The sequence below is a fragment of the Schistocerca americana genome, chromosome 6, assembly GCF_021461395.2.
Source record: "Schistocerca americana isolate TAMUIC-IGC-003095 chromosome 6, iqSchAmer2.1, whole genome shotgun sequence".
Classification (NCBI taxonomy): domain Eukaryota; kingdom Metazoa; phylum Arthropoda; class Insecta; order Orthoptera; family Acrididae; genus Schistocerca; species Schistocerca americana.
In genome coordinates, this window is record NC_060124.1 from 496,267,019 (window position 1) to 496,284,822 (window position 17,804).

Sequence of the window (17,804 nt, forward strand, 5' to 3'; positions counted from 1 at the left end):
AACATTCGGAACCTCCCACATACGCTCCTCAACCACATCCCTTCCTTCTGCTACGTTCACCCCTAGGAAATATACTGTATGCGTCTCTAACGTTTGTTCCACAAGGTCTTCAAAACAGCCGGCTGCTGTGGCCGAGCGGTTCTAGGCACTTCAGTCTGGAACCGCGCGACCGCTACGGTTGCAGGTTCGAATGCTCCCTCGGGCATGGATGTGTGTGATGTCCTTAGGTTAGTTAAGTTTAAGTAGTTCTAAGTTGTAGGGGACTGATGACCTCAGATGTTAAGTCCCATAGTGCTCAGAGTCACTTGAACCATTTGTGAACCATCTTCAAAACAACATTAACAGCTTCCTGTTCATTTCCCACTGCACAACACAAAGATCGGTGGCACATGTACTTCTTCGTATGTCTGGCCCAGGCTGCATGGCCTCTAAACTACACCTATTATCATCTAGTGGGGTGTATACTACTGCACTTCATTCAGTTCATGTTGCTATCTACACATTCGTTCACTTCCGCTCAGCGCACGTTAAATTCGTCTGACAATAGAGCTATTCAAACTCCACGAATCCCTATGATATGAGAGCTCATGCTTCTTACGTTACGTCTTTTAAAAACAACAACAATACTCTACTTATTGCGTAAACTCTCAGGTATTTGCACAACAGTAGTACCCACTTCAGTTTAACTATTATGAGTTTCCCACTTAAAATAGCGTCCCATCAATCGTCATTTCAAAGGACTGACAGGCTTAACTACACCGAAGGTAGTTCGACATCTTCGCAAGGACAGGGAGGCTAGACACAACCATAATCCCCTCCATTTCGACTCACTTTCTCCCTGCTCTCTGCTTCCTCTCTTTTCCTCCTTTCAGCCCTATCCAAAATCTTTCTATTCCTCTCGTCCTGAGGCGCAGCTGTAATCCACCAGTCGCTGAGTCTTCTGCGCACCTCCTCCGGATACTCTGGAGTATTGAGAAAAGCTATTCCCTTTCCCCTACAGTGAAGTGCTTCCAGTCTCCTACAATTCTCACATTCTGACATCATGAATATTCTGCTTAATAAATACGACAGCAAAATCAAAACAAAAGCAATTTATTTGACTTACTGTAACTCAATTACTGCACATCACTGGCTGCTGCCACCTCTTAGTTACACACTGAAAACCACTTATGCTTCTTGACAGCACTCACCTTCCCCCCCCCCCCCCCCCTGACTCACTCCATTTGGTTAACGCCTCATATACTCCTAGACAATGAGTCACATCGCTTGCTCGTAATTATACGTATTGCAAAATTAACATTCCTATTTATGCACCCATAAAACGCAATCTGCGGCTATCCACAACGTATTGCACTAAACAACATTATCACACTTTATAAACGACTCATTCAATCTCCATAATACCCACAGTCCAAATAAACGTCAACAGAAAGCCTGGACTGATCCCTCCGTATTGACGAATCTGTAACTATTCAGTACACGATTCATCTTCTTCATTCAACGTTTGTAGGTGCTGTCAATCCTGTTGCTATCACCAGCTAAAGTTGTTGCGTGGCTGAATTGAAGACTTTTTAGCAAACAGAACACAGAATGTTGTTCTCAGTCTACAGATGTTAAAGTAACCTCTGGCGTGCCACAGGGGAGTGTTATGGGACCATTGCTTTTCACAATATATATATATAAATGACGTAGTTGATAATGTCGGATGTTGCATGCGGCTTTTCGCTGATGATGCTGTAGTATACAGAGAAGTTGGAGCCATAGAAAATTGCAGCGAAATGCAGGAAGATCTGCAGCGGATAGGCACTTGGTGCAGGGAGTGGCAACTGACCCTTAACATAGACAAATGTAATGTACTGCGAATACATAGAATGGAGGATCCTTTATTGTTTGATTATGTGATAGCGGAACAAACACTGGTAGCAGTTACTTCTGCAAAATGTCTGGGAGTATGCGTACGGAACAATTTGAAGTGGAATGATCATACAAAATTAATTGTTGGTAAGGCGGGTGGCAGGTTAAGATTCACTGGGAGGGTCATTAGAAAATGTAGTCCATCAACAAAGGAGGTGGCTTGCAAAACTCATTCGACCTCTACTTGAGTACTGCTCATCACTGTGGGATCCGTACCAGGTCGACTTGACAGAGGAGATAGAGAAGATCCAAAGAAGAGCGGCGCGTTTCGTCACAGGGTTATTTGGTAAGCGTGATAGCGTTACGGAGATGTTTAGCAAACTCAAGTGGCAGACTCTGCAAGAGAGGCGCTCTGCTTTGCGGTGTAGCTTGCTGTCCAGGTTTCGAGAGGGTGCGTTTCTGGATGAGGTATCGAATATATTGCTTCCCCCTACTTATACCTCCCTAGGAGATCGCGAATGTTAAATAGAGAGATTCGAGCGCGCACGGAGGCTTTCCGGCAGTCGTTCTTCCCGCGAGCCATACGCGACTGGAACAGGAAAGGGAGGTAATGAGAGTGGCACGTAAAGTGCCCTCAACCACACACCGTTGGGTGGCTTGCGGAGTATAAATGTAGATGTAGATGTGGTTAAGGTACGACTGCTGAGACCACTTGTGTGCAGAATATGACAGTGAAGGAAGGTTGTGATGAGGATGCAAACTGGTGGCAGCTAATTAGAACAGGACCAACAATTCAATAACTTTATGACAATTAACGAGGCTACAGTCAGGTACCACGGTGTGGCAAAGACGCCCCTCGCATTACGTGCTGAAATAGGCGATGGGGGCGTTTTATCAGCTGACAACTAGCGTGTAGGCCCTGACGTACGTGCTTCGGAATGCTGACGGCTGTGTTTGGATAGCAACACGAGACCAAATGAAACGTGCCATGCTATGTGCACGCCGTCGACGCAGGAGATGCTCAGAACATCCGTAGAGGATGCCAACCTACTAGTGCAAAGTCCCGCCTCTGCAGAATGACAACATACTGGGTTCCATTACTTAAGAAGTCTTTGCACCGCTCACATATCTGTGAACTTATTCCATATGCTCGTATCTTCGTTAACAGCCTGCAATGGGACACCGTGTCAAATGCTGTCCGGAAATATATAAATATGGAATCTGTCTGTTGCAATTCATCCATAGTTCTCAGTATATCATGTGATAAAAAGGAAAATTGAGTTTCGCCCGAGTGATGCTTTCTAAAACCATGCTGACTGGTGGACATAAGCTACTTAGCCTCAAGGAAGCTTATTATATTCGAACTGATAACGTGTTTAAGGACTGTGCAGCAAACAGAAGTTAGCATATTGGTCTGTAATTTTGTAATTTTGTAATTTTTCTTATATACTGGAGCCACCTGCACTTTTTTCCAGTCGCTTGGGACTTTGCGCTGGGCGAGAGATTCACGATGAACGCAAGCTAGGTAAGGGGCCAGTGCCGTAGAGTAATTTTTTCTACGCATTTCTTTGGATTACGTTGAATGAATGTCTGAACTGTGGAATAAATACTAAACTCGATTTATCGTGCATCGTGTTGTAACTTCAAGTGGTGTCCTTACTCTGTGTTATTGTAATCAAAAACATTACACTGACTGATTTGGCAATGCAGCTCCCAATTGGAGATTCAAGATGGCCGCCGAGTAAGTGACGCCAGAAACTGTTTCCAGAAAGTTAAGTGATTTAGACAGGAATATAATTTAGTTTAACGCCGATAACAAATTAAATACGTGCATTAGTGTATCGTTAGGCTTGGCGTTGAAGGTTTGACTTTTCTTTGCGTATTTGTTCGGAAAACACGAAAAGATCGTAACTTCGCGAAGTCGCGCTTAGGCTCAAATTTTGTAAACGTGTTTGTTTCTTGTTTCACGGTAATTTAACTAGTTTCTCGGTAGCAAATAAGTAAACTACCGTAAATAACGTATAACTTCATTGTTTTAAAACAGATTTCAGAAAAACAGCGTAACTTTATATCAGAAACTTGTTTATATACATTTGTTTATAGGCCTAATTCTCGTAACGTTTTTGGAGAATCAAACTTAAAGTACCTCGTTTAATTGTCCTTTTTTTCATTCCATCGAGTGAAATATATAATAAATAGCGTATACCTTCATTGTTTTAATACAGATCTCAGAAAAACAGCGGAATTTTAAATCAGAAACTTGCTTATATACATTTGTGAATAGGCTTAATTCTTGTAACGTCTTTTTTTATTTTCGGTAATTTAATTGATTTATTCCAGCTAAAGTATTATTTTTGCCATGAGTGAGAAGTGCCTGACTTGCCGTAGAATTGTTAGTTCCGGGGTTTGGTGTGATGGATGCAGTAGTTTTTTTCACTGGGGGGACTGCAGTGGCGTGGGTGTCGGGGGAAGTGGATCAGGCTCATCAGTGGTTACGTAGGATTTGCAGCAGAGATATGAAGATAGTGGAACAGGAGGGGAAAATTGCTGCCCTTCAGGCTGAGCTAGATCAGGCTAGGGAAGATCTGGACAGGTGAAGGAGGGAGAAGGGCGAAGAGAGGTGGGAAGTGGCAACAGGTAACAGAAGGAACAGGCCTAGAACTAAGTCTGACAGTTTTGTGGTGAATGTCAAAAATAAGTTTGACCTGTTGCTTCAGTTAGAAACTGATGAGCCTCAAGCAGAGGTAGGTGTAGACAGGACACAACAAACTTTCAATAGGAAATTGAAAAAGAATGTAGGAAAGTCATCGAAATGGAAGAAAGTTTTGTTGTTAGGCAGTTCTCATGCCAGAGGTGTAGGCCAACTTCTGCAGGAGGAATTAGGACCAGAATACCAGGTCACAATTTTTTTCAAACCAAGTGCTAGTCTGGATCAGGTGACAGAGGATTTAGGTTCACTCTGTAAAGGATTCACCATGGAAGACACCGTGGTTATTGTGGGAGGGCCATGGAATAGCATCAACAGAGATCCTGGATACAGTATAGAGTGTGACCTGGTAAAGATTGCGTCGGCATCGAGACACACCAATGTTGAATTTGTATCTGTCCTGAGACGCCATGACCGGCCTCATTTGAACTCTTCTGTCGGGAGAGTTAATTTGGAGTTGGAACAGCTGCTTGGGTCAGGTACAGGGGCTCATATTGGTGTGGTTCCTGTTGATTCTCTCAGTAGGTGGGACTATACCAGGTACGGCCTACATCTCAACAGGAAAGGGAAGGGGAAACTGGCTGGGGTAATAGCAAAAAATTTAAGGGGGGGGGGGGGGGGAGCCACTGCCATGAATGGTAAAATACCAGTGGTTACAGGTCTTGGAGCAGCACATTTTTTAGGATAGGTAAGACAGAACGATGTCAAGTTCTACGAGAGGTCAAATTTGAAACAAATCTTCAGTTTAGGAAAGAAATTAAACAGCACAATTCTAGCACATTGGATCACCAATCACAGCTGTCAATTATAAATTTTCACCAATCACCAAAAATTTTATCTCCACCTTGTATCTCAGTCCTAGGTAATTGGATTGATGAATTAAAGTCACCCAACCCAGTTGACATAATATGCCTCTCTGAACACCATGTGACCACTGGTATAGGAACTAGGCCTAAGCACAATGAGAAACTCAGACAGGAGAGTACTTCAAAAGTTAGAATAAGGAAAGGTTCTCATAAAAGTATAATTAAAAATCATGTAAGTATATTTCATCAAATTATTGGGAGTTTAAAGAATAAAATAGATGAGCTTCTGGTTTGTTTAGAAGATTTAGAAGTTGAGGATGAAATAGATATACTATGCCTGTCAGAGCATCACATTGTTACTGATATGGATAAGGTAAATGTAAGTGTATATAAGCTCTCTGAGCATGTAATGAGAGAAAATATGGAGAAAGGAGGAGTTGCCATATATGTCAAAAGTTATCATTGTGCAAAAAGTATAGAAACAAAAAAGTTTTGTGTAGAGAAACATATAGAAGCATGTGCCTTTGAGCTTAAATTAAATAAAGGCACATTTATAATTGTAACTGTATATAGGTCCTCATCAGGAAATTTTCATCTATTTCTGAAAAATTAGGACTCCTTGTTGTGCTATCTGTCAGACAGGGGGAAGCAAATTATAATTTGTGGGGACTTCAATATAGATTCTCTGAAAGAGGGTAATAGGAAAAATGACCTTGAAGTATTACTCGGTTCTTTCAATTTGACACCCGTTATTGATTTTCCTACTCGGGTGGTAAAGGATAGCAGCTCACTGATAGATAACTTCTTTATAGACCAAGATAAGTTTAACCAGATAAATGCTCAGCCTGTTGAGAATGTTCTTTCTGATCATGGTGTACAGCTAGTTACAATATATGACATAGCTCCATTCAGCAATACTAAACAGTCCTCCAAAGTAGTAAGTTCAGTCAACGATTTAACAATTGCAAATTTCAGGGAAAGCCTACAGCAGTTAGACTGGGATGAGGTGTACCGTGAACCTGATGCCAATTTAAAATATAATTTATTTCATGACATTTTTGTAAATGCATTTGAAAACTGCTTCCCCAAGAAAATAGTTTAATATACTCGTAAGAAACCTTGTAACAAACCATGGCTTACTAAGGGTATAAAAATATCTTGTAACCAGAAAAGGGAAATGTATCTGACAGCAAGAAAGAGTAGTGACCCAGAAACTATCAAACATTATAAAAACTACTGTGTTATATTAAGAAAAGTTATTAAAAAATCCAGAAATATGTGTATCATGTCTGAAAACAGCTCCTCTGATAATAAAATTAAAACAATTTGGAATATTATTAAAAGAGAAACAGGTCAACCAAGAGCACAGGAAGACAGTATTACCATCAAATTGAATGAAAACTTTATGATCAAAAAGTCAGAAGTTGAAAATATTTTTAATAATCATTTTCTAAATGTTGTGGGTATAGTAGGATCCAGGTGTTCATTAGAAGATGCTAGGCTGTTAATGGAAGAGGCCATACCTATGCTATTTGATACAATTGAAATCTCACCCACTTCTCCCTCTGAAATTAGGAAAATAATAAACTTGCTTAAAAGCAAAAACTCACATGGAATTGATGGCATTTCCAGCAAAATACTAAAAGCTTGTTCTCAACAGATAAGTAAGATTCTCAGCTACCTGTGTAATAGCTCTCTGGAACAGGGCATTTTCCCTGATAGACTGAAATATGCTATTGTTATACCTTTGCATAAAAATGGGGATAGATCTGAGGTCAACAATTACCGTCAAATCTCCCTTCTAACAGCTTTATCCAAATTTTTGAGAAAGTAATGTATTCAAGAGTAGCTTCACATATCTGTAAAAAAGAAGTACTAACAAAATGTCAGTTTGGCTTCCAGAAAGGTTTTTCTACAGAAAATGCCATATATGCCTTCACCAATCAAATTTTGAATGATCTGAATAACCGAACACCACCCACTGGGATTTTTTGTGATCTCTCAAAGGCTTTTGACTGTGTAAATCATGAAATTCTGCTAGACAAGCTCAAGTATTGTGGCATGAGTGGGACAGTGCACAAATGGTTCAATTCGTACCTGACTGGACAAGTGCAGAAAGTTGAAATAAGCAGTTCTCATAATATGCAAAGATCAGCACATTCCTCAAACTGGGGAACTATCAAGAATGGGGTTCCACAAGGGTCAGTCTTGGGTCCTTTGTTCTTCTTAATATATATTAATGACTTGCCATTCTACATTCATGAAGAGGCAAAGTTAGTTCTCTTTGCTGATGATACAAGTATAGTAATCACACCTGACAAACAAGAATTAACTCATGAAATTGTCAATGCTGTCTTTCAGAAAATTACTAAGTGGTTCCTTGTAAACGGACTAACACTGAATTTTGATAAGACACAGTACATACAGTTCTGTGCAGTGAATGGTATGACGCCATTAATAAATATAGACCATAATCAGAAGCATATAGCTAAGGTTGAATATTCCAAATTTTTCGGTGCGTCCTTTGAAGAGAGATTAAATTGGAAGAAACACATTGATGATCTGCTGAAACGTTTGAGTTCAGCTACTTATGCAATAAGGGTCATTGCAAATTTTTGTGATAAACATCTTAGTAAATTAGCTTACTACGCCTATTTTCACTCATTGCTTTCATATGGTATCATATTTTGGGGTAATTCATCACTGAGGAATAAAGTATTTATTGCACAAAATCCTGTAATCAGAATAATAGCTGGAGTCCACCCAAGATCATCCTGCAGACATTTATTTAAGGATCTTGGGATATTCACAGTAGCTTCTCAGTATATATACTCTCTTATGAAATTTGTTATTAACAACCAAACCCAATTCAAAAGTAATAGCAGTGTGCATAACTACAATACTAGGAGAAAGGATGATCTTCACTATTCAAGATTAAATCTAACTTTGGCACAGAAAGGGGTGAATTATACTGCCACTAATGTCTTTGGTCACTTACCAAATAGTATCAAAAGTCTGGCAGATAACCAACAAGTATTTAAGAAGAAATTAAAAGAATTTCTGAATGACAACTCCTTCTACTCCATAGAGGAATTTTTAGATATAAATTAAGAAAAAAATTTATAAAAAGAAATTTTGAAAAAGCCACAAAAAAATAAAAAAAGTTGTTATATTAACTTAAGTATGTTGTTAAATTAACTTAATTATGTCATGTATTTGAAAATGTGACTCGTTCCACATCATTACGAAATATCGTATTCATGATCCATGGAACTAGTATTAATCTAATCTAATCTAATCAATAAAGAAATACAGTCACTGCATAATACATACAGCCCCTTAGGCACTTTGACCCCATTGCACATAAAAATAAATTAAATTGTCTTAAATCTAAAGCAGAGAACAGTGGAACGCGATATATTCTGATCTCTCATGAAAATATAAGCTAGCAACAGGCCCAGCGGTGTGCAATGCTGGCCTTAACACTTTGAAATGTACATGAAATTCTTCTGGCTCATAAATGAAAAAATCTGAGAAAAATTCAATTTCTTGGAAAAGTATATGACCTGGACAGGGAGGCGGTAATGATTATGGTGCCTTACGAACACTGAGGTTTTTAGCAAAATTAAGTTGCAAGTTAAGTTCGTCTTTTCAAAACATTCATCAACTGAAGTTACATTACTCACAATTGATTCACAAACAAAGAGATTTAAACAGCAAGTATGATCTAACCTCACTAATCCAACATTAATGCAAATCATCAAATTGCATATAGCTCTGTTAACAAATCTTAGAACCATTAAAAAAGTGAAATAGCTAACTACCCTCTTTATCAAGTCAGTTTGCGTATATTCTGAGGTTACTCAACAACTGACAGCTTCAGTTTAGTTTACTTTAACATTCTTATCATATCTGGTTGCCTATACTAGTGTGCCCCAGTAGACTCCTCTCACGGTGTACGAAATTGAAGCTTCTAAATGAATGCAATCAAAAGATACGACCATTTATGTGACACGGTTTGATACTCGCATACTCACTCATCAAAACCTCTGAGGTACTTCACGTTGACGTACTATCGTTAAACTTGGGAAGAAGCAAGGTTTCACAATACAACAAGAGCGAAAAATTCGAAGGTTGTTAGCTTCTAATTGTGTCACAGGAAAAAAACTGTTTTTTCATCTTTTACCCAACTGCTTGTTTGTTAAGACCTCAGGAGCAGGTGTGCGTATGGAGTTCAAATTTATATTGCTCACTAAGCCCTACGGTCCCTCGTAGCTGTAAAAATTTTAAGCCTCTAAGTCAATCCAGTCGAAAGTGACGGAAATTTATGTCACATATTCTGATAATCGCTAAGGCGACGCATCAAAATTTACAGGGTATTTCCCGTTGAGCTGCAATCATGAAATTTGGGAAGAAGGAAGGTTTCGCAGTACAAATAAGGGATAAAATCAGAAAATTGTTAATCTGTACTTATGTGTTGTTGTTGTCTTCAGTCCTGAGACTGGTTTGATGCAGCTCTCCATGCTACTCTATCCTGTGCAAGCTTCTTCATCTCCCAGTACTTACTGCAACCTACATCCTTCTGAATCAGCTAGTGTATTCATCTCTTGTTCTCCCTCTACGATTTTTACCCTCCACACTGCCCTCCAATGCTAAATTTGTGATTCCCTGATGCCTCAGAAAAAGGTCCTTCCAACCAGTCCCTTCTTCTTGTCATTTTGTGCTACAAACCCCACTTCTCCCCAATTCTGTTCAATACCTCCTCATTAGTTATGTGATCTACCCATCTAATCTTCAGCATTCTTCTGTAGCACCACATTTCGAAAGCTTCTATTCTCTTCTTCTCCAAACTATTTATTGTCCATGTTTCACTTCCATACATGGCTACACTCCATACAAATACTTTCAGAAACGACTTCCTCACACTTCAATCTATACTCGATGTTAACAAATTTCTCCTCTTCATAAACGCTTTCCTTGCCATTGCCAGTCTACATTTTATATCCTCTCTACTTCGAGCATTATCAGTTATTTTGCTCCCCAAATAGCAAAACTCCTTTACTACTTTAAGTGTCTCATTTCCTAATCTAATTCCCTCAGCATCACCCGACTTAATTCGACTACATTCCATTATCCTCAGTTTGCTTTTGTTGATGTTCATCTTAAATCCTCCTTTCAAGACACTGTCCACACCGTTCAACTGCTCTTCCAAGTCCTTTGCTGTCTCTGACAGAATTACAATGTCATCCTCGAACCTCAACGTTTTTATTTCTTCTCCATGGACTTTAATACCTACTCCGAATTTTTCTTTTTGATTCCTTTACTGCTTGCTCAATATACAGATTGAATAACATCGGAGACAGGCTACAACCCTGTCTCACTCCCTTCCCAACCGCTTCCTCCCTTTCATGCCCCTCGACTCTTATAACTGCCATCCGGTTTCTGTACAAATTGTAAATAGCCTTTCGCTCCCTCTATTTTACCCCTGACACCTTTAGAAATTGAAAGAGGGTATTCCAGTCAACATTGTCAAAAGCTTTCTCTAAGTCCACAAATGCTAGAAACGTAGGTTTACCTTTCCTTAATCTTTCTTCTAAGATAAGTCGTAAGGTCAGTATTGTCTCACGTGTTTCTACGGAATCCAAACTGATCTTCCCCGAGATTGGCTTCTACCAGTTTTTACATTCGTCTGTAAAGAATTCGTGTTAGTATTTTGCAGCTGTGACTTATTAAACTGATAGTTTGGTAATTTTCACATCTGTAAACACCTGCTTTCTTTGGGATTGGAATTTTTATATTCTTCTTGAAGTCTGAGGGTATTTCGCCTGTCTCATATATATTGCTCACCAGATGGTAGAGTTTTGTCAGGACTGTCTCTCCCAAGGCCGTCAGTAGTTCCAATGGGATGTTGTCTACTCCCGGGGCCTTGTTTCGACTCAAGTCTTTCAGTGCTCTGTCAAGCTCTTTACGCAGTATCGTATCTGCCATTTCATCATCTACATCCTCTTCCATTTCCATAATATTGTCCTCAAGTACATCGCCCTTATATAGACCCTCTACATACTCCTCCCACTTTCTGCTTCCCTTCTTTGCTTAGAACTGGGTTTCCATCTGAGTTCTTGATATTCATACAAGTGGCTCTCTTTTTTCCAAAGAACTCTTTAATTTTCATGTAGGCAGTATCTATCTTACCCCTAGTGAGATAAGCCTCTACATCCAACATTTGTCCTCTAGCCATCCATGCTTAGCCATTTTGCACTTCCTGTCGATCTCATTTTTGAGACGTTTGTATTCCCTTTTGCCTGCTTCATTTACTGCATTTTTATATTTTCTCCTTTCATAAATTAAATTCAATATTTCTTCCATTGCCCTCGTCTTTTTACCTACTTGATCCTCTGCTGCCTTCACTACTTCATCCCTCAGAGTTACCTATTCTTCTTCTACTGCATTTCTTTCCCCCATTCCTGTCAATTGTTCCCTTATGCTCTCCCTGAAACTCTGTACAACCTCTGGGTTAGCCAGTTTATCCAGTTCCCATCTCCTTAAATTCGCACCTTTTTACTGTTTCTTCAATTTTCATCTACAGTTCATAACCAATAGATTGTGGTCAGAGTCCTCATCTGCCCCTGGAAAAGTCTTACAATTTAAAACCTGGTTCCTAAATCTCTGTCTTACCATTATATAATCTATCTGATACCTTCTAGTATCTCCAGGATTCTTCCATGTATACAGCCTTCTTTTACGATTCTTAAACCAAGTGTTAGCTATGATTAAGTTATGCTCTGTGCAAAATTTTACCAGACGGCTTCCTCTTTTATTTCTCTCCCCCAATCCATATTCACCCACTATGTTTCCTTCTCTCCCTTTTCCTACTCTCGAATTCCAGTTACCCATGTCTATTAAATTTTCGTCTCCCTTCACTACTTGAATAATTTCTTTTATCTCATCATACATTTCATCAATTTCTTCATCATCTGCAGAGCTAGTTGGCATATAAACTTGTACTACTGTAGTAGGCATGGGCTTTGTGTCTATCTTGGCCACAATAATGCGTTCACTATGCTGTTGGTAGTAGCTTACCCGCACTCCTATTTTTTTATTCATTATTAAACCTACTCCTGCATTACCCCTATTTGATTTTGTATTTATAACCCTGTATTCACCTGACCAAAAGTCTTACTCCTCCTGCCACCGAACTTCACTAATTTACACTATATCTAACTTCAACCTTTCCATTTCCCTATTTAAATTTTCTAACCTACCTGCCCGATTAAGGGATCTGACATTCCACGCTCCGATCCGTAGAACGCCTGTATTTATATCACAAGAAAAAATATTTTTGTCATTTGTCACCCCGAGTGTCTTTCACTTAAGACCCCTTTGTTGTAGGGACTGGTGGACGTATCAACTCCCGTGATGGATGAACTATGGACACAATAACGATTGTACTAGTACATAACCGTCGTTGCTGGAGTCATACTTGCACTTACCTGGATATTTTTAAGTTATGCACCAAACTTATTTATGTATTATTTCACAAAACCATCTCTTTTATGCAGAGGCATAATAGGTGTTGTGATGAGATAGTATCCAAGAAGTTATTCCACCGAACCTGCTTGATAGCATTGCACTACTCACTTCTGCGAAATATAAAACAAATATCAGTTCAACTACACTCATGCTCATAAATTACGGATAATGCTGATACATGGTGAAATAACGCTCTGATACGCGGTTTGCGGGTTTGAACCACTCGGGGTACGACCATACGGTGCATTTGACCTACGGTAGTCGCACGTTGGCGTTGGCAGTAGTCCACATACGCAGAGGTGTGTTGGTGCATGTCAGAGTACGGTGCAGCGAGTGAGTGTGCAGACGTTTTCAGACGTGCTAATGGTGACTGTGTTTTGAAAATGGCTCAAAGAACACATGTTGATGACGTTGTGAGGGGTAGAATACTAGGGCGACTGGCGGCTGGTCAAACACAGCAGGTCATAGCACGGGCGCTCCGTGTGCCACAAAGTGTGATCTCACGATTATGGCAACGGTTGCAGCAGACAGGAAACGTGTCCAGGCGCTACAGTACGGGACGTCCACAGTGTACAACGCCACAAGAAGACCGATATCTCACCACAAATGCCTGGAGACGGCCACGGAGTACTGCAGGTAGCCTTGCTCGGGACTTTACCGCAGCCACTGGATCAGTTGTCTCCAGACACACAGTCTATAGACGACTGAAAAGACATGGTTTATTCACCCAGAGACCTGCAAGGTGCATTACACTGACCCCTGGTCACAGGAGAGCCCGTAAAGCCTGGTCTGAAGAACACAGTACATGGTCATTGGAACAGTGGTTCCAGGTTATGTTTGCGGACGAGACCAGGTATTGTCTTAACAGTGATTCTCGCCGGGTTTTCATCTGGCATGAACCAGAACCAAATACCAACCCCTATATGGCCTTGAAAGGGACCTGTATGGAGGTCGTGGTTTGATGGTGTGGTGTGGGATTATGATTGGTGCATGTACACCCCTGCATGTCTTTGACAGAGGAACTGTAACAGGTCAGGTGTATCGGGACGTCATTTTGCACCAGTATGTCCGCCTTTTCAGGGGTCTAGTAGGCCCCACCTTCCTTCTGATGGAAGATAACGCATTGCTCCACCGAGCTGCCATCGTGAAGGAGTACCTTGAAACAGAAGATATCAGGTGAATCGAGTGGCCTGTCAGTTCTCCAGACCTAAACCCCATCCAGCACGTCTGGGATGCTCTCGGTCGACGTATCGCGGCACGTTTTTAAACCCCTGCGACACTTCAGGAGCTCCAACAGGCATCGGTGCAAGAATGGGAGGCTATACCCCAGCACCTGCTCGACCACCTGATCCACAGTATGCCAACCCGTTGTGCGGCCTGTGTACGTGCGCATGGTGATCATATCCCATGTTGATGTCGGGGTACATGTGCAGGAAACACTGGCGTTTTGTAGCACGTGTGTTCCGGGACGGTTTTCTCAACTTATCTCTAACACCGTGGACTTACAGATCTGTGTAGTGTGTTCCCTATGTGCCTATACTATTAGCGCCAGTTTTGTGTAGTGCCACGTTATGTGGCACGACATTCTCCAATTATCCTTAATTTATGAGCATGGGTGTATATCAGTCGAAGCAGTGGGTCAATATACTTCGACTCTGATAAATAGTTTTGCGGAAGAGACTAAGTTTTAATTACTAATACTTCATTAAAATATCAGTAAGCCTTGAAAATCGTCACTTTAAATTTTTTTATCAGCTAATGATAGTCAATAATTTGATATACATAACAAGTATATTCCTTTCAATTTTTAATTCGATATTTTTTTAGTGTTTTTGTTACCGAATTTTTTTGCCATTTTATCCACATGTCCACCGTGTCCAGTTGACATATCACAAAAATAATCCAACTGTTGACAGAACCAGAATTTTACTAAGATGTACAGTGAAATACAAATTCAATAAAAGACTTGTAGTCATTACATGTGGCTTCGTTCACGTCACACCACTGACGTGACGAACCATCAGTACAAAATAAGCTTCATCATATGAAGTTGACGAGCTTGGCGGTGCAGTGGTTAGCCCACTGGATTGACATTAGTTAGAGGCCCGGATGCTACCTTTGAAAGGACCCAACTGTTTTCACCTTCCTCCCTTAATACGAGCTTGTACTTCGTCTCATTTCTTCCTTCAAATGAAAACGGAGAATTACATCAGAGTTTCAGCAGTGAGAGCTGCAGTGTCTGATCTGACGGTAACAAGGATGGTAATTAAATGTTACGTGTTACCTGACACGACACAATATTTTCGTTCCAAATAGCTGTAACGTCTACACTGATCGAAGCCATACAGCTGTGATCCATGAATATTTCTTTTAGTATTCGTCGTTAAAAATAAACCAACATTTCGCAAAGCTTCTCCTTCTTATTCAAAGCATAATATCACCTCATAGATCAAATTAAGCCGACAACCATGCGTAAAAAGACGCCAAAAACGATCCAAATAAATAAGTGATTTGTGGGTATTACTACCTACTCACAAAGACTATATTACATGTTAGAAAATATAGGCAGATCTATCAATAAATGATGCATACAGACAATCGGTTGTATACAGTTCATTAGAGATTCTGGACAAGAATCCTAGGTCAAGATCGTTAAAATTGCTTTATTGGCCGCTAGTTTCAGCTCATTGACGAGCCATATTCAGGTCTAAACTATTGAAAATTTTCTGCATATTAATTCTGGAGGTGGCTCATCAGTGAGCTGAAACTAGTAATCAATAACTGAATTATAGCGATCTTGACCTAGGGTTCTATCCACACATTTTAACATAACATATCGCCTGTCTCCCAATCTGACGTTGCCAAATAACCAAATAAAGATTACTCTAATAAGCCAGTACCTGTTCTTACAATAAGCTGCAGAATAAACTGTGTGCAACTGATTGGTTGTATACGATATTTGTTTACCGCTGCTGTTTTGAGCCATGTTTAAATTTGATATGACGATCTGACATGTTGTGGGGCTCGTCATTTCCCTAAGACTGTTGACGTCTCTTCTGTTGATTAATTGTTAAATTCGATGCTCCCCGCCCCCCACTGGCGTGATTATGGAAGAATAGGATGTCGCTATAGGGGATTCTCCAAGCGCCTTTTACCTTGTATTTCAGCCGGCCGGGTTCACGGAGCGATTCTAGGCTCTTCAGTCTGGAACCGCGTGACCGCTACGGTCGCAGGTTCGAATCCTACCTCGGGCATGGATGTATTTGATGTCCTTAGGTTAGTTAGGTTTAAGCAATTCTAATTTGTAGGGGACTGATGACCTCAGATGTGAAGTCCCGTAGTACTAAGAGCCATTTGAACCATTTGATTACATTGTATTTCATTCGTAACAACACATTCACAAACTGCGCTGTGCAAATATTAATCATAGTCATTAACAAGACACAGATAGACAGTTGATTTTTCCTAACAGGTCCAAGGAGGTAGTGATAAACCACCGCAATCTGATCTCACCCAGCCATCAGCGCAGAATACCTGATTCTGTAGCAGAGTCAGTTTGCTGTAAACAATGTCCAAAACTGGCAGAACACTAAGGTTATTAATATTCTATCTCCGATGTCACAGATTCGAACTGAGACACTTCGGTATTATCTGCTATACTGATCACACCGTAACCAAAACTCTCGTTCTTCTCTGTCAGCAGTAGCAGGAACCTATAAACCAGGTAATTTTTTTAATGTAAGAGCAGTGTAAAAAGCCAAACCTTAACAGTGCAAAAATCTCAGTTTAGTATACTCTTATATTTCTCTACTCTTGCGTAACCGAAAATCGTTCCTGTTGATTCTGTAAAGTGGAAACCCAGATGACACACACTCATCTGAATAACGGCCTGCTGTATGTCGTTAATGCATGGGTATACAGACAAAACCGAACAAATGTATGTTGTGGGGCCCGTTGTTACGTCCCTAAAACTGCTGACGTCTCTTCTGTTGATTAATTGATGGGTTCAGCGCTGTTTGCGGGTTTCCCGGCACACTTCCGCGTTTAATCTACCGAAATTAATTCGTGTTGCTACTGAAACCGCGAGCTTTTTACGTCATTCATTACCGTTTTGAATAGGATTTAGCCATTGTGTGGTGCCTCATTCAAATGCTTCCACGAGAGCTTTAAGTTACTTAAACGTTTTTGTACCGCTCGCTGGGAGCTCAAGGTATTATCCATTATACGCAGCACTGACAGATTTTATCGTATTGTCGATGAAAATCTGTAACTAATTCGTAATATCGCATTAGCGCAATTTAAGTTCTTTTTTTCTTTTTTTACATGTACTGCGTAATAATAGCCTTCGGACTCCTATAGATTACGGAACATCTTTCACTCAAAGCAACCCTTTCAGTTTAGCATCTATTTTTCTTCCGTTAGAAGCTGCTTCTACTACATTTATTCCCATCCATTGATATGAGAAAGCACTAAATGAACTTTGGGAACAAACGTTGTCAGCGCATCTGCCTGCCTTGAGGAAAATCTGAGTTCCTTTTACTGGTACTGCCTGGGATCTTTCCTTGATGCGAAAACTGAATAGGATCCAATCATTCTCGTCATGACTATCGAGGTACTGCCTGAACGAGGAGCAGCAGCTCTTTGGAATTTCGATTACGGCCAGGAGAGTCGTATTCTGACCGCATGGGCCTACACAGCACTTCCCAATGACGCCATAAGCAAAGGGAGACACCGTGGCCGTGCGACACCACACCATCACATAGGTCTGATCGCAGAGTTAAACTTTTGTAGGAACATACCTTAGGATGGGGCACCCAGTGGAAAAATGGTACGAGCCTTATATCTCCTGGGCAATGGCTTTGCCGCAGTGGATACACCGGTTCCCGTCAGATCACCGAAGTTAAGCG